This window comes from Cervus canadensis, chromosome 4 (assembly GCF_019320065.1).
Source record: "Cervus canadensis isolate Bull #8, Minnesota chromosome 4, ASM1932006v1, whole genome shotgun sequence".
Taxonomy (NCBI): Eukaryota; Metazoa; Chordata; class Mammalia; order Artiodactyla; family Cervidae; genus Cervus; species Cervus canadensis.
In genome coordinates, this window is record NC_057389.1 from 76,565,039 (window position 1) to 76,590,131 (window position 25,093).

The 25,093-nt window shown below is 40.5% G+C and overlaps 1 long non-coding RNA gene across 2 annotated transcripts in view; it reads right to left on the reverse strand.

Moving 5' to 3' along the window:
• Positions 1–851: 851 nt before the first annotated feature.
• Positions 852–25,093, reverse strand: part of LOC122440086 — a 37,349-nt gene continuing 13,107 nt past the window's right edge. Inside the window, exons 2-3 of one of the 2 annotated variants that reach the window (XR_006269043.1) lie at positions 16,465–16,512; positions 852–893 (exon numbers count right to left, since the gene is read on the reverse strand). This is a non-coding gene — a long non-coding RNA (uncharacterized LOC122440086). Of the gene's footprint in view, positions 894–12,272; positions 12,340–16,464; positions 16,513–25,093 lie in introns of those variants that run through there. The other variant, XR_006269042.1, reaches the window with a different exon arrangement.

Sequence of the window (25,093 nt, forward strand, 5' to 3'; positions counted from 1 at the left end):
TAAGAATAATAATCCCAGCAGATAAGGAATGCCCCCCTCTGACCTCATTTAACCTTAATTATCTGTTAAAGGCCCCTGTCTCCAAATACGGTCACTTTAAGACTTAGGGTTTCAACAGACAAATTTTGGGGAGACATAGTTCAGGCCATAGCAATCTCAATACATGGCATTGCAGTACTCATAATAAATATTGGCTTCCCAGGTGGTGCTAGTGGTAAAGAACCCGCCTTCCAATGTAGGAGACATGAGAGACACAGGCTGATCCCTGGGTTGGGAAGATCCCCTGGAGGAGGGCATGGCAATCCACTCCAGTATTCTTGCTGGAGAATCCCACGGACAATGGAGCCTGGTGGGCTGCAGTCCATAAGGTAACAAAGAGTCGGACATGACTGAAATGACTTAGCACTTAGCACACACGTTAGGTATTCCTACATTGATAAAGGCAACATGATTTGTATTTCTTTGGCTCTATAATACCTTAATGTTTCCTTCATTTTAATTTTTGTGTTTACTTTGTGTTATTTGTATCTCTTCTCTAATAATTACTCTTTCTTCTAGGTTCCCCAGACTTTTAATAACACAATTTAGCTATGTTTATACTTCTTAAAATTTTCTTAGGTTAAGGAAATAAGATGTCAGAACTACAAACAATACTTATACACATTTCCTATCCTATATCAGGACTTCCCTGGTGGCTCAGATGGTAAAGTGTCTGCCTACAATGCAGGAGACCTGGGTTCGATCCTTGGGTTGGGAAGATCCCCTGGAGAAGGAAATGGCAACCCACTCCAGTACTCTTGCCTGGAAAATCCCATGGACGGAGGATCCTGTTAGGCTACAGTCCATGGGGTCGCAAAGAGTTGGACACGACTGAGTGACTTCACTTCTTCATCCTATATCAAGATAAAAATAGTTTAAAGATATAAATAAGTCATTCTAAAATTTTACTTTCCTAAAGACTATACAAACTAGCATTCCTCCTTTAATTTTTGAATTCATCTCTGACTATGCTTTTGCTCCCTTATTCTGATCTAAAAAAATCATAAAATACTTTTAAAAGAGTTACTATCCATCTGTGACTAGCAACATTTATTTTTTAAATGGACAGACTTTTCACCTAATCTCTAGATACTGACATATTCTGTGACTGTTATGCTCATATGAAAACCATGCCTACGTGAATTCTTAAATATTCCCAACAACGCTATAGAAATAGACAAATCATTTAACTCAAAGAAACACTTAATGAAAGATAGCTATTATTCAATAAACTTCTCTTTCTTTCATCATGCTTGGTAAGAAAAAGAAGATAAGAAAAACATAGATTCTTCTCTCTGGGAGATAGTTGGCTAGGAGGAGAGGCATACATATGAACAAAATACAGTAAAGAAAATATCATTGATCCTTTAATGAAAGTGTCTGTAAGAGTCAAATGATTGGTTGTGTTTTAAGTATACCTTGACTGTGGTTACAAATCAATATTAATGACAGGAAAACTCCTCAAGAGCATTGTCTAGATTTGCTATCTGATTTTTTCTATTTTGCCACACATTTATTCAATACTTCAAGCAAAACAGTAACACCTTATGGACCTTGCAAGCATAAAAAACAACATGGTAGTCACTTCATTTCTCCCCTCTGAATATTACACAACAAACATACAGGAAAAGGAAAAGTCCTAGCTGAGTCACATTACAAATCCACCACCCTTTCCATGATTACTCATCCAAAATCACCCAGTACAGCCTCCAGCACATACTATCCTTCCCCTCTGCAATATTTTTCTCAAAGGCACTAACATTCTATATATTTGACGTTTTGTTTTGCTTACTGTCAGGCTTGCTCCACTTAAATGTGAGCTTCATGTTGACAAGGGTTTTGTTTGTTCACTCTTCTCTGCCTGCAGCCCAGAAGAGTGCCTGGCACATAGTAGGCCCTGAGTAAATATTTGCTGACTAAATGAATTATGTAAGCATTCTGATGAATATCTGAATATCTGTGATCATGATTATTGGTCTACGGGACAACCACAGACAGATTTTCTAACTGTAGCAAATGAGCATTGGAGGCATAGATGATAAATTCACCACCTGCATAGTAGTGAGACTGCTTAAGAACTAATGGGCTATAACTTATTTCCATTCTCTATCCCCTCGGAACAGAGAGCAAATTTATAGAAAATAGTGAAGGAGCAAAAAGGTGTTTTTTAGCATCTTTCAGGTAATATATGGAATGGTGAAGATAAGAGTTTATTCATGTAAAAAAGGAATGCTTATCACCAGATTTCTCACATTAAAGTAGGCACTTGATAAATGTACCTGGCTGCTACTGATAACTATCTTTAACATCTTGCCTTATCTTCCACTCTTTTCTCAAAATGTACACGGCTGGTGGAGACCTGTGCTCAAACATGATCATGAGAAACAGATCAATGCTTCATTTTCGTCTGCACTTTGTACAAAGCCCCCTCTTTGAGGAAAACTCCTCTGTCACCCAATGGTAGCTTGAATTGCTCCTTTTTATAGAATCTTATTACATTGGTTCATTTGTACAATTGAACTCTTTATGAATTTCTGTATGTATATCTCAAAAGCCTACGGTAACAGGATCCCAACACTACACTGATGACAGACACACACAGACACACTGGAATAATTTGCAGTGAACTTGTTATATGGATCTGGGCACTATATAGAGAAACCACGAGATTGTCTAGGAATCTGGGCTAGCTAAGGGGTGCCACAAGAACAGAGAGGAAGTGGATACCAGAAGGAGTAAAGTAAAAGCAAGGTAAAGTTGCTCAGTCGTGTCCAACTCTTTGTGACCCCATGGACCATAGCCTACCAGGCTCCTCTGTCCATGGGATTTTCCAGGCAAGAGTACTGGAGTAGGTTGCCATTTCCTTCTCCAGGGGATCTTCCCAACCCAGGGATCGAACCTGGGTCTCCAGCATTGCAGACAGATGCTTTACCATCTAAGCCACCAGGGAAGCCCACCACAAGGAGAGAGAGAGGTAAACAGGGAGCCTCCATGGGAGGAGCTGAGACTTTCTGTAGCAGCCAACTTAAGGTGTCTTCATAGGGAGGTCACGAGGGCCATACATACCCTGACCTCTTTCTCCTCCCTTTCTCTAGGTTCTTATCAGGACAGCCCAGTAGCTGACCCCATCCAGGAACCAGGAACCACAGGATGGAATTCCTACCAGTCAGCTTCCTGGGGCAGAGAGCAGATTGGAATGCACATGGAATGAACCCAGAATGGCACGTGAAGCTTTCACGTCAGCCATTGAGAGCAGGGACTGGCTCTCCGGCTTCACTCTTTACCCCCGAGACTACCTTTCACAAACCACTTGGTCTCTACATTGTGTGCATGCAGTGGATCCCAGCAGGGTCCACTAACCTATCTCAGAACAGTTGAACAGAACGTCCATATCTTTGGGAGGGATCATAGTTTAATTGGAATGACTGCAGTGAGTCCTGAGATTATCTCAGACATATCAGAAACAACCTGAAAGGCAAGAATCTTCCACTTAGAGTCATTTGTGACATGATCAGAAACAGGAAGAGTAAGCTCCTGGATTGCAGGTGGAGTCTTTACCACTGAGCTGGGGGGAAGCCCCAAGGCCCTGAAAGACCTTGTAAAATATTATTGGTCAGTTAGTTGGATTGGTGACCTGGAGATGCCAACATTGCCCACCAGATGGGTGGCACGGAAATGCTGCAATGAAATAAAGACTCAGTTCTTGTGATAGCACGCTTCATGGCCTAATGCAAGAGGGTGTGAATTCATGGACTAGACTCATAATATAGCACCAGTCGCTGGAAAACAACTCCCTCACATAAAAAGGTTTTTAACCAGGGTCTTACAGGTTTATCTTATTGCTTGTTATATTACTCTTTTAGCCTTATAACTTTATATGTATGATTTATGTGTTACATTTAAATCTTAGTCAGTGACAGATATAAAGGAAGATCAATAAGGGAAGGAGAAAGGTACCTGGGAACTTTGGAACTTAATTTTTTTAAATGTCAAGCTAAGGAAATCAGAGAAGGCAGCTAGGAACATGGCATATATCTTAAAGACCAATTAATATTCTCCATGCCTTTTATGAAATGGATACCTCCCTTAACTAGCTATATTGCTTTCACTCAGCAGCCTAATAACCCAGAAAGTAGTAAAACTAAATGCCTACCTTATTGATTAGCTGTCAAAAATATTATAATATTTCACCTTTCTCATAAAATATGTGCTAAAAATTTATTAGGACATTAATATACAGATTTACCTCTCTAGTGGGATGTGCTATGAATCCAAAACAATATGCTTCCTTTGGACTTTTCAAAAGTAGGATTCATGTACAGAACTTCAGAAAATACACACACACATATATAGCAAAGCTCATAAATAAGAATTTGTCTTTGAGCCTTACACATATGTTCTTAGTTCTCTTTTAGGGTTTTAAAATAGCATAATTTCTTTATGATCACATTAAAGATCTTTAAAAAAGAGGTAAACTACATTAAACAAAGCTCATTTTTTCATTCCTAGAGACATATGCTAAAAATAAAAATTATTAGGAAATAAACATGTTTTCCTCCCAGAGGGAAAGGGCCTTGTTTTACTTTCCCTTGGATTCCCAAAGCCGAGGCTAATGCCTGCCATATTATAAGTATTTTATAAATGTTATAACTGATTATGTACTGTATATACTAAATATATAGCTTTATACATCTATTGTCATTAAAACTCATGCTCTAAGAATTATCAAATGACTGTAAATGTACTACACACATGGCTTACTCCAAAATATTTGGAATGATACCTGTGATATATTTTATAATTAGGATGCTTTCCATTTCTGGGAACAGAAGGCCTTGTCTTAATGGTCTGAAACAGTAGGAAAACTGATTCTCATATGATAGGAAGCCTTGAGATAAGATGAATTCAGTACTGGTAAAGTTAGCAGCCCAAAGTCATGTCCAAGGACCCTAACTCTTTCCATCCTTCTGTTTTGCCTTCTCAGCACATCAGCCTCATCATCAGACTAAGTCCCTCCATGGGTCATTTCAGAAATGAATACAGTATTAGAGACATAAAAGCAGAGAAAAGGAAAGGCCCTTTTTTCCCTGAATTTCTTTTTAAGATCAAAAGTTTCCCAGAATTTACCCCTTAGACACCCACCTGGATTCTCCACAAATTTCATGGGCCAGAAGTATGTGTGTATACGTGTGTGTGTGTACTTAGAAGACTACAAAATTATTTCAAAAATAATTTTCCTGCTACATTCTAATACAGCAATCAAGAACACAGCTACAAACTTAACATGTTCATTATAATTCAAGACTTAGGAAAGCTATGTTTTTAGCTGTGCAGCAGACGTTGTTGGCTGCCTACCCAACAGCCACTCCATTTTTTCCATCTTTATAAAAAAATCCTCATTCCATCCAGATGCCTTCTTCTGGAATAGTTAAGATATTGTAGTCTCCTTTGAAAAATAGATAACACTTGTTCTTTTTTTTTTCCTCAATACATTTTTGTATTGTTAGTAGAAATCTTTTAAAATCATCTTACTGACCTTGGTTCATACTAGCATGTACTCACAGTATTGTTTTGTTTCCTTCAATGAAAAGCAATTTTTTTTTCATTCACACTGCTCTATGCACCTAGGATACAATTATGAACACTACAGACACAAATCCTTGTCTTCCTAGAGCTTACAAGCTGTTACTAGTGAGATACACTACATATGAGAGGCATTTTAACATTAGGTAACTATTTCAAAGTAAATTAACATTGTTGTTTTTTTTAATACTCTCTGACAGAACAACCCAGTTTTTCAAAATTTATCCTGAAGAAAGTCAAACATGGGTACATTTATTAAGTGAACTACTGAGTTCAGAATAGTCTATAAAATAAGAAAATTGGAGATAAACTAAAAGTCCAAAATCAGAGAACTATATGTCTATATAAGTAATGTCTTATATAAGTAATCATTATATGTCTATATAAGTAATCATTAGAAATAATTATGCTGTTTATTACTTAGAATAGTATGCAGCCAGTAAACATAATTGTGTGAAATAATATTTATTTGTAGAATGTTCATGACAGAACACAAAATGAAAAAGTAGGCCACATGGCAACATAGAAACTATAATAGTGTTTTGATACACATGAATACAAATAATACCAGTGTTAACAGTAATTTTCTCTGGGTGGTATGATTTAGAGGAAGATTTTTCCCCTTCTTTCCTCCAGGTTTTCTTTTTTTTTTTTAATGGAGAAGAAATAAAGAGTGGCTTTATTACTTTGCCAGGCAAAGGGAGAACACTTCTCCCTGGTGAGTAAGGAAAGGTTATATAGTCAGGCAGGAGTATGTGGTAATTTTCAAGGCAATAACAGTCTTGTATTCTGCTTTCTTCTGCAGTTTCAAAAGGGTGGGGATGCTGACAAGTGTAGGGTGTATACAGGTCCTAGGTCAGGTTTTCATTATTTTGAACATATTCTGACTTGATAAATAAAAAGGGGAAATTAAAGTTACCAATGCTGATTTTCAGGTCTCATTGTAAAAGCATCAACCATTTACGAAGTGCCTCACACATGCCAGCCAGTACACTCAGAACTCTACATTGTACTATCACTTCATCCTTTCAACGACTCTGTAAGTTAGGCATTGCTATTTTCTCCTCAGGCTTTAAAGGGGTTTGAAGGAGGTTAAATATCTTGGCTAAGATACAGTGACAGTTCCACCAGCTTCCCGTTCAGCCTGTTGGGGACAGCACCTCACCTCAGCCTGTCCAAGTACCTCTTGCTCCCTATTCTGGGGTTTCTGAGACACTGTCCCGGGGGTGTCCATAGAACCCACTTGGTGCTTACACACACATAATTGCACATGAGTGAGCCCTCCGCCCCTGAAGGGAGCCAGCCTCTGTGGACTGCACCAGCCACACCCCATTGTCCTCTCACTGCTAATGGGGCTTAGCTAATGGGAGGGCACTGGCGGGAGCTCAGTGAACCTGCACTCCTGCTTTGCTTCAGTAGAAAGTTCTGGAGGATGCTTCATCCCTAAGCTCCTGTTGGCCAACTTCTCTGGCTTGGTTCCAGCATCTGCCAGGCCATTTCCTTTCCTGAGCCCTTCGGGGCAGTCATAGTAGCTTTCAATCGTGGCTGGTTCCTGGGTACTTTGACATTTCTGTTTCATTCCTGTAGCCCTATCTTCACCTCTGTAAATGGCTCCTTCAATAAATTCTCTCCTAAATCCCAGCTAAGCATGCTTTCTGTTTCCTAATAGAACCCTTCAGATACAATTACACTTATGGAGACTCTTATCTAAGAGCTAATTAGCCATCTCTCTTTGTAAGAAAAGTTCAGGCAAGAAGAACACAGGCAGTAAATTGGAATAGTTTAATAAATAATGAAGTCTATGCTGGAAAGCTGGAAGAAACAAATTGGGATGAAGGAAGCACAGCATAATAAAAAGGTCTTACTCTAACAAATACAAATCACACATTTGATAGGAAAATGAGAAAAAAATCATTATTCTTAAAACTAAAGATACAAGGCTAGTGAAAATAAATCTAATCACAGGAAATACACAACTTGTATTTACTGTTTTTGACATTTAACCAAATTTAGTCATCTTATTCATATAAACAGTTTGCAAATATGTTCATATGAAGAGATACAGGGTACCAGCAATGCTATTCACTCTAACATCAGGTGTGTCTGCTTTTCACATGTTTAAAACGGTCATAAACAATGACGTCAAGTCTCAATAATAATAGCACAGGTCACTTGATTTACTAACACAATGACAAATAAATGAGCTTTTAGTAAACACCAACTGTGGGCCAGGCCCTGCACTGACATGTTCATGTATATCATCTCCATTTATTTCCTTAAGAACTATGCTGGAACGCATAGTTGTCAACTTGATTTATTAGGAGCTCTCTTTCTCAGAATCCCCTTCTCTGTACTGTTCCCAGTTAAAGCTGAGCAGAGAAGAACCTCTAGGGAGGCTGTCAGATGCAGTAATGGACAAATGCAGAGGCACGCGGCAGGTCCTAGCTCGCCCTTACTGTCCCCTGTCATGCTCAGCTGTCCGTCGGCCTTGCTGGCCATGCATGGCCCCAGACTCACTATGAACTACACCACAAAGGCATTCCCTTCTTGCACCGCTTCACTCAAGAATCAAATTCTCCAGAGGCTGAGCTTGGGGCTCCAGTCAGTCTAACTTGGATTACCTGCCAGCCCATGAAGACAAGTGCCTAGGTAGTTCCACCAGGGATACCGCACATTCAGAAATGGGTAACTTCTCAAAAAGGAAATCAAGACTTGGAAAGGGAGAATGGACACTAGCTGGCCAAAAATAACAACAAAGCATCAGATGTCTACTCTGTGCATTTACCTAGGATGTGCTGATACTGACCAGCTAATAATAGCAGGTAACATTTATGTAGCACCTTCTCTGTGCCAATAACTCAGCCATTTACATGGACTACTTTATTTAATGCTCACAACAGTCATAGGAGGCAGATAGTTTTCTTTCTCTGCTTCACAGTGAAGAAAACAGAAAAATCTGTCCTTTCATCAACTTCCATTCTATAAAATAGAACCAGTCAGAGCTGGTACCAGTTAAAGGTGTTAACTCTACTTTCAGAATAACTAGGTTTTTCAAGCTCAATTTCATAGGAATTTTGTTACTCCATCATTCAGGGATCTCAAGACTGCTAATTTATATTGTAATGACTAACGATATTATATAAGCCTCATCCCCTTTGCTCCATAAAGAAGTCCTAAGCATGCATAATATATTCTATTTTTATTAGTATTCAGTTTATTAAGATTAAATTTTCAAAACCTACTTTTGCCTTAAACTTTAATTATAATTTATAAATCCTCTTATTTTATTTGGCAAATTTTCACAATCAGTTTTAAGGAAGCTTTTGTTGATGTTCAGTCACTAGGTCATGTCCAGCTCTTTTGCAACGCTATGGACTATGTATGTCCCACTAGGCTCCCTGTTCCATGGGATTTCCCAGGCGAAAATACTCAAGTGGGTTGCCATTTCCTTCTCCTTCCCAAACCAAGGATTGAACCCACATTTCTTGGTTTGGCAGGTGGATTCCTTACCAATGAACCACCAGGGAAGCCCTAAGGAAGCTTTTATAATTTAATCTAATGCTTTTAAATACTGACGTATAAACAGGGGGAAAAAATTCTGATACTGAATTTATAAGTGTACTGTATTTTTTCAGTATTACAATGGACTCACATTCTCAAGAAGTCAAATGATTCTTTTCTTGGGGACTCACGTTCTCAAGAAGTCAAATGATTCTTTTCTTAACAGCTGTTAGATATAAGTCATACGCCATATAGTTCACCCATTTAAAGAGTACAAGAAATGTACAATTTAGAGTGTATAGTTCAGTGTATCCACAGAGCTGTACAACCACCATCATAATCAACCTTAGACTATTTCCATCACGCCATAAAGAAACCTCCTTAATCTAGTGATTCTTATAAATCAAAAAGTTAGATTTGTAGATAAGATGAATAATAAATTCTCTTAATTGTTCTAATCATCTTGGTTATAAACTTATATTTTTTAATTGGAGTATATTGCTTTACAACATTTTTTTGGTTTCTGCTGTACATCAACGTGAATTGACTATAGGTGTACATATATTTCCCTCCCACTTGAACCTCTCTCCCACCCACCCATCCCACCCCTGTAGGTCATCACAGAGTGTCGAGCTGAGCTCCCAGTGCTATATAGCAGCTTCCCACTAGCTGTCTATTTTACACACGTGAGTGCATGTGGGCTCGGGTGCTTCAGCTGTGTCTGACTCTTTGCGACCCTCAGACTGCAGCCCACCAGGCTTCTCTGTCCATGGGATTTTCCTGGCAGGAATACTGGAGTGGATTGCCATTCCCTTCTCCAGGGTATCTTCCTGACCCAGGGATTGAACCCAGGTCTCCCATACTGCAAGCAGACTCTTTAGTGTCTGAGCCGCCAGGAAAGCCTAGTGGTAAAGAACCCACCTGCCAGTGCAGGAGATGCAAGAGATGCGGTATCGACCCCTAGGTCAGGAAGATCCCCTGGAGGAGGGCATGGCAACCCACTCCAGTACTCTTGCCTGGAGAATCCCATGGACAGAGGAGCCTGGCGGGCTGCAGTCCATGGGGTCACAGAGAGTCAGACACGACTGAGTGACACAGCACAGCACAGCACATGGTAGTTTTATTCGCAGTTTTTAAAGTAATCTCCACACTGTTCTCCCTAGCGGCTGTATCAATCTACGTTCCCACCAACAGTGCAAGAGGGCTCCCTTTTTTCCACACCCTCTCCAGCATTTATTGTTTGTAGATTTTTTTGATGATGGTCATTCTGACCAGTGTGAAGTAATACCACATTGCAGATTTGATTTGCATTTCTCTAATAATATTGAACAACTTTTCATGGGTTTCTTTGTTATAAACTTAGATTTTAACTTAGTATCACAAATGTAAAACAGTTATTCAATTACTCACTTTAAATTGGAATGATGGAACCCTTCTAACAGGCCAAATTGTCTAAAATAATATAAATATCTGAAGATAGATTATTCCTTAAGAAAAATATACTAATACTTCATCACTTGCATATTTAATTCCAAATTTTCCCAGAGATAGAAATACATCTGCCCCCTAAACAGAAATTGTAATATAATTTGTGATTTGCTCTTGTAGAGCAAGTTTGGGGAAATATTTTTTTCTGCTAGGTGAAGTTGCATATCAAAAAAAGATTCTGGCCAGGGTTTGAGAGCTAGAATAAGAGAGACACTTAAAACAACATTTCTCATAACCTTGAGCAACAAGCTAAGCCTATTTTTATAGACCCTATATCAAGAGACTTGGGTATTAATGTCTTAGTAGCAGCTGAAGGAAGGAAAGTTGGGATAACCTGAAAGAAAGCAGGACCCAAGCTGTATGGTGGCAGGCAGAGGTGGGAGAGAAAGTTATTCAAGAAGACATTTTATGTAGGGAAAGCAGCTGGCAAATTTTAGGACAGGAATGTCTAATACCCTGAGTTGCAATTACCCTCTGTTGCCTCCCAGCTTCAGCAGAAGTCCAATTGTCTTATATTTGAAACATACACATATGACAGCAAATAGCCAAGAGTAACATAAGGATGCAGTTGGCTCTGTAGGGAGAGACAGCCGCGGTAGTGATTGCAGAAGGAGCCTGGGCATTCCTCTCTTCAGGAGGGTGTATTAGGGCGTCTTTAGGACACCAGGCTGCAGGGAGTGGGATGGGGGCTTAGGCATGTTATTTGATTATTAAAGAAAAGGGTGATTCCAGAAGGACTGAAGGTTAGGGAATTACCAGGCAGCAGAGGCTTAGGATAAAGAAGGATGTAGTCACATGGTTTTTTAAGGAAAACTCTTCTCCAGAGAAGAGATGATGAGTTATTTCCTGTCATTGTTCCTAGGATCAAATCACAGACTATCTCATTTGTGCAGAGTTACAGAATTCTACATTTACATTCAGCTACTCAGCACCTCTGCAGCCAGAGAGGACTTCCCCGATCCTCTTTTCAACCAGTGCTAATGGAAGAAAATGTCAGCCTCTCATATCCTCGTATCATGAGGAAGGAAGTGAATCATGAGTGTATGGCACCAAGTGTTCTTGAGCTGTCTCAGTAACTCCAGGAATTCTGAATCTTGATTTTTCTAAGTAAGGAGAATATTTTGCTAATATTTTCTTTGGGGTTGTTTGTTTATCTTCATAACCCTCTGATTTGACTTTAGAATTTTTATTTTTTAACTGTATATTATTATATTGGAGTATAGCCGATTAGCAAAGTTGTGATAGTTTCAGATGGACAGCAAGGCAACACAGCCATACGTAAACACATATCCACTCCACCCCAAACTCTCATCCCATCCAGGTTGCCAAGTAACATTGAGCAGAGTTCCATGGGCTCTAAAGTAGGTCCTTGTTGGTTATCCATTTTAAATGTAGCAGTGTGTGCATGTCCATCCCAAACTCCCTACCTATCCCTAAAGGTTTTTAAATAGTCTTTTATGTGGGACTGTGCTTATGTGTCTCCAAACAGCTGATCTGTTTGAAGTGAGTCAAGTCACTGGCTAACAGAAAAACAAAAAATTCAAACACACACACAGTTAAGTAGACTACTTACCTTCTTGAAAGCTCAAACATTGGGCATTTTCCCCACTTCTAATGATGGTTCAGTAGCCCTTTATATCTATATCAGTTCACTTGGGTTTGGCTCTTTGCGTTCCCAAGTGTATCATCAACAGAGTTTTGAGAACTCAGTGCTACTATACTTCCTTTCTGGGAAAGATAGAAGGCAAAAGAAGAGTGGTAGAGGATGAGATGGTTGTATGGCATCACTGACTCGACGGACATGAACTTGAGCAAACTCTGGGAGATGGTGGTGGACAAGGAAACCAGGCGTGCTGCAGGTCATGGGGTCGCAGAGAGTCAGACACTCCTTAGTGACTGAACAGCAACATACTTCCCTTCACTGTGTTTTATGAGCAAAGGGTGCTGTGCTTTGCGCTGTGGTGCCCGGCTGCTGGGAGTTTTTTCATTTAAGCCACCATGGCCTGTCCCAGCTGTCCGAGGCAGCTATCTCCCCCACAAAGGCCCCCACACCCCCTCAGAGAAGTCAGCAAATGCTTTGGTGGAAGAAGTTGAAAGAATGTGAGTGGCAGTTAGGAACTCTTCCTCTGCACCTCAGTAAACAGTTTGATTTACCACAGGTGAACTCTGGGGACATTTCATAGCTTGCTCTGTGGGGGGCTTTCAGTTACTGAAAGACTTGTCAGCCCACTGGATCTGTGTGGTAGCTTCACAACTGCTCTGCAGATAGCAGATGTGGGTGGACAATTACATGAAAAGGAACATATTTTTCTGCCTGGGAGAGAAGAAAAGTCCATGCAAGGTTGAGCAGAGCTATTCTTTTGTCAAGGAACACAGTGTCAACCGAAAAAAAAAATGCACAACCTAAAAGTTAAGAATTATGTTTTACTTGGCAGACTTTCTGAGGATTCAAGCCCAGAAGGCAGCCTCTCAGATAGCTCTGAGGGATTGCTCTGGAGAGGTAAGGGAGTTTTTGCAACAAAACCAGGTAGTCAGAACATCAAAAGATTGTGCTGTGCTAAATTGCTTCAGTTGTGTCCAACTCTGCAATCCCATCAACTGCCGTCCACCAGGCTCCTCTGTCCATAGGATTTTCCAAGCAAGAATACTGGAGTGGGTTGCCATTCCCTTCTCCAGGGGATCTTCCCAAGCCAGGGATCAAACCCACGTCTCTTATGTCTCCTGCATTGACAGGAGGGTTCTTTATCACTAGTGCCACCTGGGAAGCCCCATCAAAAGATTACTGTTAATTAAAGAAAACCGGACATCTCAAGTTAATGTGTTTTAGTGGTTTTCTGTGTATGGCGAGATGCAAGAATCGGGACTCACTGAAGTCATTCCTTTAATATGCATTTTAATGGTCTAGGCTCAGTATCCTGCTTTTCTCCACCCTGAATCTCCAGCGCATAGCTGGTGCTGCTGGCTTAGTGGCTGCAACATCCTTTGTTTACTGATGTGGCCGGCAACCTTTTTAATTCACAACAGCAGCCTTTGCACTGCCCCTTCCCATGAGAAAAAGCCTTTCCCCATGGGATGGAAGGATTCTTCTGGGCCTCAGAATAGACCATGTCAGCTGCACAGTAAAAACCAAATATGTGATATTCTTAGCAAAGAATAGAGATTACTTTTGATATTGCATCTCAACTCTTCTGTACAATATGCCCTTTTTTTTCAACACAATGGTATAACACGATCAGTTTTCTAGCTGAGATTATTTTGAGAATTTTTTTTCTGTCTTTTTAATAAAAGTTAATTCATTTGGCTGCATCAGGTCTGGGTCTTGGTTGCAGCACGTGGAATCTTCGTGGTGTGCGGGATCTATCATCGCGGCGCACAGACTCTGATTGTCATGTGTGGGCCCAGTAGTTGTAGCACACAGGCTTAGTTGCTCCTCCGCAGTGGGATCTTAGTTCCCCGACCAGGCCTCAAACCTGTGTCCCCTGCATTTCAAGGTGGATTCTTAATCACTGGGCCACCAGGGAAGAAGTCCCTTTCCTTTCTTTATGTAATCGTGAAATGCACATGAAGCCAGGTGAGTGAATACAGTATTACAAGTTGAATTGTGTGCTGTCCAAACTCATATGTTGAAGGGCCTACTCCCATTTCCTCAGAATGTGACCTTGCGTGAAGACAAGATCCTTGCAGAGGTAATCCAGTTAAAGTGAGCTCATTAAGGTAGGCAGGCCCTAATCTAATATGATTGATATCCTCATAAGAAGAGGAAATTTGGACTCAAGGATCCACATATAGAGAAAGTGCCATGTGAAAATGAAGATGGCCATCTACAAGCCAGGGACATAGGCCTAAAAACAGTTTTTCCCCTCATAGCCCAGAAAGAAAAAACCCTGCCAACACCTTGATATGAAACCTCCAGCCTCCAGCACTGAGACATTGAATCTCTGTTGTTTAAATCACCCAGTTTTTGGTACTTTGCTAAAATAGCGCTAGCAAACTACTTCTTATAGCGAAACAAGACACTCTCCTCCACCTCTGGCCAAACCACACCATAATTTGTGTTTCTGCTCCACAAACACAAGTTCAAAGGCCAGCAGTGCCAAGGCAAGTAATCCAAAGCAGTGAAACTACCTGGAAGGGCTAAATGGAATTGTTAAAGGGGACAGAAGCAAACTGGAAAGTAGACAGGATCTAGCTCTAGTTATATGCTACCATGCATAACTGTAGGTCTAGCTTTGCCAGAAAATCTGACTCTTTTAAGAGAAACCCAAGATGTAGACTTTTTAATATAGAAAGCTTCCTATTTTTAAATGTTGATAACTAACTGAAAAGGTCTGTATATAAAGTATATAAAGTCCTGTATATAGAGTCCTGAAAGTGAAAATGTTACTCAGTTGTGTCTGAGGCTTTGCAACCCCACGGAGTGTAGCCTACCAGGCTCCTCTGTCCATGGAATTCTCCAGGCAAGGATATTGAATGGGTTTCTGCCCCTTTTCCAGGGGATCTTCCCAACTCAAGGATCCAACCTGGGTCTCCTGCATTGCAGGCAGATTCTTGACCGTCTGAGCCACCTCCCCTGGCCTTATATTTTCCTAACCAATGCTATATGGGCCACATAAAATTTGTGTGAGGCCCAGTTCAGCCAACAACCTGATGATTTTTTTTTTTTAAGAAAACTTAAAAAAAATTTTTTTTTATTTATTTCTGGCTGTGCTGGGTCTTCATTGCTGCACAGGCTGTTCTCTAGTCGCAGTGAGCAGGGGCTACTCCTAAGCTGCCGCACGTGTGCTTCTCATTGTGGTGGCCTCTCTTGTTACGGAGCATGGGCTCCATGGCACGCGGGCTTCAGCAGTTGCAGCAAGTGGGCTCAGAAGTCGTGGCGCCCAGGCTCTAGAGCCCAGGCTCAACATTGCAGCACAGAGACTTAGTTGGTCCGAGGCATGTGGGAATCTTCCTGGATCAAGGCTCGAACACGCATCTCCTGCATTGGCAGGTGGGTTCTTTACCACTAAGCCACCAGGGAGGTCCAGTCCAGTGGAATTTTAAGGAGAGATTACCCAGGATGCTCCCAGGGCCTGAGAAGAAGGAGTCAGAGACTTCATTTCAACCAAGGACCTCATCTCAAAGCCCCTTCACGTGTAACTTGGGACACTGTAATTAGTTCTGACCAATGGAATGTGACCAGTGGAAATGAAGTATATTGCTACTATGCTGTTACCAACTCAGATCCTTGGACTCTTTAATCAATAGAAATTGATAAGAGGCCAGACAAGGAATTTAAGCAAGGCTTTATTGGTATTTTATTGCTGCACCACGAGATCAAAAACAAGAAAGAGATGCTCTTGCTCACTCTCTGAGGGCAGGCTGGTTCCTTAAATGGAGTGAGGTTGTGGGGAGGGGGTGGCTTCAGTGGTCTCCCCACCCCCTTGGCGGTGCTGTGTGCAAAGATCATGCGCAGTACCCTCCATCCACCTCAAGAATGGCATTTGCTTTGTAGCCTGTTTGTATCTCATTATTTGTAACTGCACCACCCATGCGTGCATGTAGTTAATTTTGGTCCCTTATGCTGTGCTGTGGGCACCCCCAGTGACTCAGATAGTAAAGAATCCACCTGCAATGCAAGAGACCTGGGTTGGATCCCTGGGTTGGGAAGATCCCCTGGAGGAGGGCATGGCAACCCACTCCAGCATTCTTGCCTGGAGAACCCCCAAGGACAGAGGAACCTGGCAGGCTATAGTCCATGGGGTCACAAAGAGTCGGACACAGCTAAACAACTGAGCACACATTCACATATAAGATACTTCTCCCTGACGCTGACCATAAAAGGGAATAGATAAAGAGACAAGGAGGGAAAATTACCTTGTATTAAGATAATAGGGTGCACAGTTCCAACCTCCTCTGCGCAATCTGGAGGAACAGGAAAAACATGACTTAGGGTCAGATTCCCAGTTTGATCTATTAAGGTCTCACAGTAAGAAATGAGTGGGAGGTGAAATTATTCCTTACCTGAGAACATCCAGGAAGAATTTGCTACCCTTTTCTACATTCATTGCCTATAAGAGGTCCACTGAGAATCACACAGTACACATATTGATGGCTACGTTGTCCATTTGCCTTTTGCCCACACTTTCTCATTAGAAATGATGTGGGACAATGGGTACTAAGTGAAATTTGTGCTTCCTTTTTTAACTCCAAAATCACACCATCAACATAATCATTATAAAATCTTCCTTGAACAGTCTTATCAGCCATAGTCATACTGCTAACATTGACTTGGTTACTGAATTTAATGAAGTAGTGACATTTGGAGAAATGTAACATGTTTTCTGGATACTAGAGAATGCCACAGAAGGGCTGTGATCCTTCTTTGGTCTTGCCACTTGACCTTTGGACTCTTTTAAAATTCTCTTTCTCACTTAGATATAAACCCAACCCCCGGGTCTTGTGACTCAGATGAATACATATTAACCTGCTTTTGCCTACTTAGCTAGTGTCCTTTACTGCTAATGTGAGTTTATAAACATCATTTTTCCCTCTGTCACCCTTAAGGCTTTTGCTGACTCCTTCCCCCATCCTTCTCCCATCATTTTTTCTCCCCAAACCTTCCTGGACAAGCCTTTATCTCATTAAGCTGATGAGCTTTCTACACATTTCTACATATCAAAAATAAACCTTTTGTAAGGAAATAAACTCACTTAGTTAAGGACTGGCACATACAAACATAGAAACATTGACCTTTTGCATCAATATCTATCTGTTAGTTGATTTTGGTTTTTTTATTGTTACATTTAACAAACCTATTGGCATTAGAGGATTAAATTGTTCAGATCTCTTAACCATGTGACTGTTTATCTCACATGCTTACACTTGAGAGCTAGTAATTGTAAAGTCAAATAAGCAAATAATGTAGATGTTATCTGCAGAAAGAATTCACCTAGAACACAGGCTGTTACAGAAACAGAAGGTGACTACATTTTTTATTGTAGATTTCAGTCACTCAGCTAGAAATTTTTTTGTTGTTTAAATATAAACCTGAATAAACTGTATTTTGCATAAATATAAACAGTTTCATCTTCATCTCTGAATAGATTTCCTGGTAAAAAGTGATCATAGTGGCTTCTGTTTGTTGTGTGAACTTCCCTAATCTGATATGTATCATGTTTTCTTCTTTGTACTGGTGAGTTTCTAGGTTTATGCTCCAGGGATTATTTCCTACTGTGTATTTGTGCCAGCCCAGCTGCTTCATTCTTATTGGAGCTATTAGTAATTACCCTCCACTCTTCCCTAGTAGCATATTGGACACCTTCCGACCTGGGGGGCTCATCTTCTGGCATTATATCTCTTTGCCTTTTCATACTGCTCATGGGGTTCGCCAGGCAAGAATACTGGAGTGGGTTGCCATTTCCTTCTCCAGGGGACCACATTTGGTCAGAACTCTTCACCATGTATGACCTGTCTGTCTTGGGTGGCCCCCTACAGCATGGCTTCTGGCAAGCCCCTTGGCCACGACAAGGCTGTGATCCATGAACAGGTTAGACAGCATCGCTGACTCAATGGACATGAATTTGAGCAGACTCCAGGAGATAGTGAAGGACAGAGGATCCCGGCGTGATGCAGTCCATGGGGTCACAAAGAGGGGGACACAACTTAGTGACTAAACAACAGCAACAGTTTTTGCTAGCAAGTTAGACAGAGTCTCATGATGTTTTAGGAAAATGTCCTGTAGTGGTTTGGGAGTGGCTGGAGAGACCTCAAGGTAGGCAGATAATTGGGAAGCTAATGGTAAGGTAGGGAGCAAAGGGTCTGATCTAGGATCAGATAAGAGGCATGCCTTCAGGGGTTTGCAGTGAGGATACTAGAAGGTCACAGAGAGCCAGAGAAGTCAGTGCAAAAATACAGCATGTGAAGCAGGTAGATCAGGGCCCAGTTCCCAGGAAATGGATGACAAGAATAACACAGAAAGCTGGGTAGCAGGTGTTTAAGGTGAGTCTCCCCTGTGGGGAATAGTAAGGGACAAACATGAGCCCTGAAGATCTGGGCATAAGGAGGCCAAGCAGTTCTCTTGCGACAAAATTCTGTTCAAGTTGCTGCCAATTTTTTTCTTTGAACTCTGGCAGTAGAGATTTGATTGCCTTCTGCTTTCAGGTCACCATATCCATGCTTCTTCTTACTATATGGTCTAAGGGGAAAAACTATATATATATATATATATATATATATATATATATATATATAATTAAGATCAGTCGCTCAGTCGTGTGCGACTCTTTGTGACCCCATGGACTGCAGCACGCCAGGCCTCCCTGTCCATCACCAACTCCCGGAGTTTACTCAAACTCATGCCCATTGAGTCAGTGATGCCATCCAGCCATCTCATCCTCTGTTGTCCCCTTCTCCTCCCGCCTTCAATCCTTCCCAGTCATCAGGGTCTTTTCCAATGAGTCAGTTCTTTGCATCAGGTGGCCAAAGTATTGGAGTTTCAGCTTCAGCATCAGTCCTTCCAATGAATATTCAGGACTGATTTCCTTTAGGATTGACTGGTTTGATCGCCTTGCAGTCCAAGGGGCTTCAAGAGTCTTCTCCAACACCAGAGTTCAAAAGCATCAATTCTTCGGCACTCAGCTTTCTTTATAGTCCAACTTTCACATCCATACATGACTACTGGAAAAACCATAGCTTTGACTAGACAGACCTATATATATATATATTATATACTGTACATTTTCGGGCTCGTCTGTCCGTGGGAGTCTCCAGGCAAGAGTACTGGAGTGGGTTGCTGTTCCCATCTCCAGGGGATCTTTCTGACCCAGGGATCCAATTCAGGTCTCCCCCATTGCAGGCAGATTTTTTACCATGTGGGCCACCAGGGAAGCCCATACAATATAAATTATATATTTATATAATCTACCTTTATCTGCATATGCCCTTTCTCCCATTTAATGGGAGAAATGTTTCTTCCCCTACCTAAAGTCAGTCCTTCTCCTCTGTGTTGGGTTCCATCTCCTTTCACCTGCTCAAATTTTAAGTAATCATGGTGGAGGCCTAGGGTGGAAAACTCCATAAGTAACAAACATTCATGTGAATATTTACATTTCCTATTGACGTGGGAAAATGTTCACAATATATTTCTAAATTTAAAAAATCAGCCTATACAACAATATGCATGTCAGTTGCTCAGTCATGTCTGACTCTTTGTGACCCCGTGGACCGCAGTGCACCAGACTTATCTGTCCTTTACTATCCCCCAGAGTTTGCTCAAATTCATGTCCATTGAGTCGACGATGCCATCCAGCCTTCTCATCCCCTGTTAACCAGTCTCCTCCTGCCCTCAATCTTTCCCAGCATTAGAGTCTATTCCAATGAGTCAGTTCTTTGCATTCCATGCATAGTATTCACATTCTATGCATAGTAGAATACCATTTTAAACTGGTACAGATAGGCAGATGATAGACAGATATAAATGAAACTGTGTATATTAGAAGTTATTATTCCTCAGTGAGTGGAGGTGGAGATGCTATATCTTCTAATTTGTATGCACAAAGTTGAATTACCTTTGTAAACTAATTTTTAAGTTATTATTGTCAGGAAAGTCTAAAGGAAAATGGTAGAAAGTAGTAGTACAGAGACAAAATGCCATGAGATCCAGTACATTTCCTAGAGAGGGCTTGCCAATTAATCCTTGAGCTTTCTAGAAGACAATACAGAGAACACTCAATTAATTACTGATTCATAAATTCATAAGATAAAAACAGGCCAGTATACTCATGTTGGGGTACAGTATACTAGAATTGTGGTGCTGGAGAAGACTCTTGAGAGTCAACCCTAAAGGAAATCAACTCTGAATACTCATAGGAAGGACTGATGCTGAAGCTGAAGCTCCAATATTGTGACCACCTGATGCCAAAGCCAACTCATTGGAAAAGCTCCTGATGTTGAGAAAGACTGAAGGCAGAGGAAAAGAGGGCGGCAGAGGATGAGATGGTTAGATAGCATGATCGACTCAACAGACATGAATTTGAGCAAACTCCAAGAGATTGTGAAGGACAGGGGAGCCTGGTGTGCTGCAGTCCATGAGGTCACAAAGAGCTGGACACGGCTTAGCGACTGAACAACAACATACTAGTGTGTTATTCATCCCACTTTTCAAGCAGAGAAACAGAGATATTAATTGCTCAAAATTCCAAAGCCAATATGTGACAAAAATAAAAGTGAACACCTGCTATTTCCTAACCAAACACATTCACCTCTTCATTATATGTGACTGTTCAAAAGAAAATGAAGTGAGAAGAGAAAACCCAGAGGAGGTGTCACTTGAATTTGACCAGAGGAGTGGGCAGAATTTCAGCTCTGGGGGAAAGGAATGGAAAAGGTGTTCACAGCAGGAGTGAAAACACTGCAAGAGAAAGCAAGACCAGGAAACAAGCTATTTGTTTAGTGCTATGGTTCTGGGTATTCAGCTTATATGAAATGTAAGCATTCCCTACCCTGTGATTTAATACATCAAATTTTTTTCATTAAAATCTGGTTCTAAATGTGATTCAACATCACTTAATACATTTTCAATGGAGATAGCAGCCTTTATGGGACTTTTGTAAAATGAAATGATACAACCTATGAGGTAGTTAGCAGTTACTTGTCATGAGTAAGCACTGGATAAAAATTTTAGTTGCCATTATTATTTTAATTATTATTAAGTCAATATAGTTCCTTCCAGACATTCTCTAAATGTATCATCTTAAAAACGTGTTTTAACACATGTACACCCATGGCTGATTCATGTGAATGTATGGCAAAAACCACCACAATATTGTAAACTAATTAGCCTTCAATTAAAGTAAATTTTTTAAAGTAAGTAAAAAAAAACAAGCAAAAAAATGATTGAAGTTTTCTTTTTTCCTTTCTTGCCTCCCTCGCACCCTCCTTCCTTCTTTGCTTTCCTCCTGTCATCCGTCCTTTTCTTTTTTTCTTGCTTCCTTTCTTTTTAACCATATCTTTCTGGTGACAGTGTTCTGGCATTCATTATTTAAACTAGAAAGTGACTGTAGAAATTTCAGGTCACCTTGGCTGAAGAACCAAAGGCGAACCAAGTGAAAAAGGAGGCAAATGATGAAGGAGGCTGTTTGTTCCCCCTCTATGTAAACTCAGGTCTCTGTCCACAGCCTTAGGTTCTGAACATCATCAAAGACCACTTATTTGAATAACACAATAAGAATCCCTAAGATGTATATGTAAAGAACCTGCCTGCAAATGCAGAAGACGTAAGAGATGAGGATTAGATCCCTGGGTCAGGAAGATCCCCTGGAGGAGGGCATGGCAACACACTCCAGTATTCTTGCCTGGAGAATCCCATGGACAGAGGAGCCTGGCAGGGTACAGTCCATGGGGTTACAAAAAATCAGACATGACTGAACTGACTTAGCATGCATGCAGGATGTATATGACAACACACTTAAATATTGAAATATCTGATAGACATAAAGCTACATATCAGTTGATTAAAGAACTAGCTTTCTTGTTCCAGAGCCAGAACCAAAGGGTTTTATCCTCTAGATCAGTGATTCTCAAAGTCTGATATTCCAACCAATAGCATTAGCTTTATAGAGAACTGTTTAGAAAAGCAAATTCTTGGTCCCACCTCAGACCCTTTGATTCAGAGATACTGAGGGTGAAGCCCAGAAATCTGTTTTGTCAAGCCTTCCAGAGGATTCTGAGGCACACTAGAACTTGAGAATCACTGCTTTCTGTAAGTCAACTTTAACAGAAGGGCATAGTCCCACAGAGTGTGAAAAAAGCATAAACAGATTGTCATCTCACCATGGTCTCACGACCAGATGGGGGAGAAAGGAAATGAGCTTTTGTGGTTTGTAGCCAAGAGTTAGTTTCTCTAGCCATTTAGGCAAGTGGAGGAGATGGGTGGATGGAGGCATTGAGACAGCCAACAAGTCTTCAAGGAAATCGAGTCTGACTTTGTCCCAATAAACAAGGTCAGGTTAAATTAGCAAGTAGCTGTGACACCGGCAGCATGATCTGGGTGTGTGCTCTGCTGCATGATGCTGTCCCAAGAGATGTTATCATTCCCGCCCTCCCACTGGGCTGGCTGGACGGGTCCTCTTGTTGACAGAAACAGGCAGAGGACGGCTCAGTCACATCAAGGGAAGCCAGGCATCTAGGGATGGGGCTGCCAGGAGAAAGGGACACTCCAAGCCTTTGAAAACATATATTCCAAAGCCAATTACACACTAAAATTCAGACAGAACATTGGTACCTCAACTTAAACTGCTATATTTAATTGTATTACATCAGCCTATTTTAAATCTAAAGACTATCTAGATTTAAATCTTTAGATTTAATTTAACTTTAGATTTAAATCTAAAGATTAATCTAAAGGCTTCAAATATTTTGAGAATCTGACATCAGAGATAGAAAGCCTCATTATAATCGGTGCTGACCTGGAGGGTCTTGGTCCCATCCTAAAGGATTATCCTAGGGAATTCTCACAAAGTCCAGCTGACAACTATAATTTTTTTAAAAATGTCCCCACAATTGCATCTTCATAGAGGTTTTAAAAATCATTGGAAAAAATTATTAGTATAACCTCTCCCAGTTACAATATGATTTCTCAGATCCTTTTTAGAGCCATCTTGTATAACTAATTCATTAATTATTATATCACAATTAAGTACAAAGAAGATTTAGGATTTTTTAATTAGAATATACCTTTAAACATAGAGGACAAGGAAATGATATGTAAAGACTCTTCTTCACTGGTAAAATGACAACTTTAATATAAAATACACTGAAGAATAAGATGTTTTCACTGTGGACACTTTTATGAGTAATGAACAAAAATGTCACAGTCTAACTCTATGTAAATAACAGATTGACTCTATGAATAGTATTCTTTTTCTATCTATGCAAATATTTTCCATTTATACTCTACGTGCCAGGATGAAACCACTTTCAAATTACTTCCTTAAAGTGGCACCACCTTCTTTATTTCTTCTAAGCTGTATGTTTACTTTTAACTAAAGATATTTTTGAAGTCTCAGGCTTCACTGAATATTGTTTTAGAAGAGAGTTAGATATTGAAATAAGAAAAAATTTAATTTCATAAAAACTACCAAATGGATGGAATTTCTTCTGATTCTAGTTTACTGGTTTGGTTTCCAAAAATACATAAATATTATGCAAATATATAGAAATCGCTCTGTTGATAGAAGGAGAATTGTCTGTGTTCTGTACGTACATTGTTCCGAGTTTATGAGAAGTATTCTGACCAGGAGCTCACTCCAACAGCAGGAATTAAGTTTCTTGGTAAGCTCAGGATCCTTTTAAGAGTTTATTAATACTTGTCTAATAATGGTACTTTGATTAAGAAAATATAATTCCCACTCAAATATCATCAGATTCCCCACTATTAGGGATGATTTAAGTGTGATATAAAAACATTAGTATCTGAGATTTCCTCATTAGTCTTAACTTTAAATAGATCATATATATGCTGGATTGAAGTAACAATACGCTGAGCTCTTTCATGGTCAGATGAAAACTTTTCACTATCAGTCCCACCATCCCGCCATCTTTAATACTTCTTAATGTCAGAAGAGTAGAGTGAACAGGAAGTGAAATGTGCCTCTCTTTAGCTCCATATGCTCTTCCCTGGTGGCTCAGACGGTAAAGCGTCTGCCTACAATGCGGGTGACCTGGGTTCAATCCCTGGGTTGGGAAGATCTCCTGGAGAAGGAAATGGCAACTCACTCCAGTATTCTTGCTTGGAAAATCCCATGGACAGAGGAGCCTGGTAGGCTACAGTCCATGGGGTCACAAAGAGTCGGACACAACTGAGCAACTTCACTTCACTTAGCTTCATATGCCCTGCCACCCCCAGGCCATCATTCTGTCTCATCTGCCTAGAATTTAAGGAATGAGACTTTTCCGTTTGATTATGTGCTTTAATCTCATCTAATCTTCCCAAAAAGTCATTAAGTAATGGCTCAGATGGTAAAGAATCTGCCTGTAATGCTGGAGACAGAAGTTGAATCCCTGGGTTGGGAAGATCCCCTTCAGAAGGGAATGGCTACCCACTCCAGTATTATTGCCTGGCAAATTCCACAGACAGAGGAGCCCGGTGGGCTATATAGTCCATGGGGTCGCAAAGAGTCGGACACAACTGAGTGACTAACACTATACACTAAGTGCTTTATCTCGTCTGATCTTTGTAAAAAGCCATTAAGGAAGTTCCTATTTTTACTCAGAAATTCCAAAGCCTGCATGCTTCACTGCCACACAATATTAGCAGAGACAGAGGAGCCTCAACAAGTTATCGCTCCCAAATTATGGAATCTACTGCACAGATCCTTCTTTCCAAAGACTGATTTTTCATAATATTTACCCTACAGTAATAGTAGTCATGATAAAGAAGAAAAATCTTGCTATCTGAGATGATTTTGTAGTTGTATTATTTAGGATTAGGTTTGGCTGTGTGTAG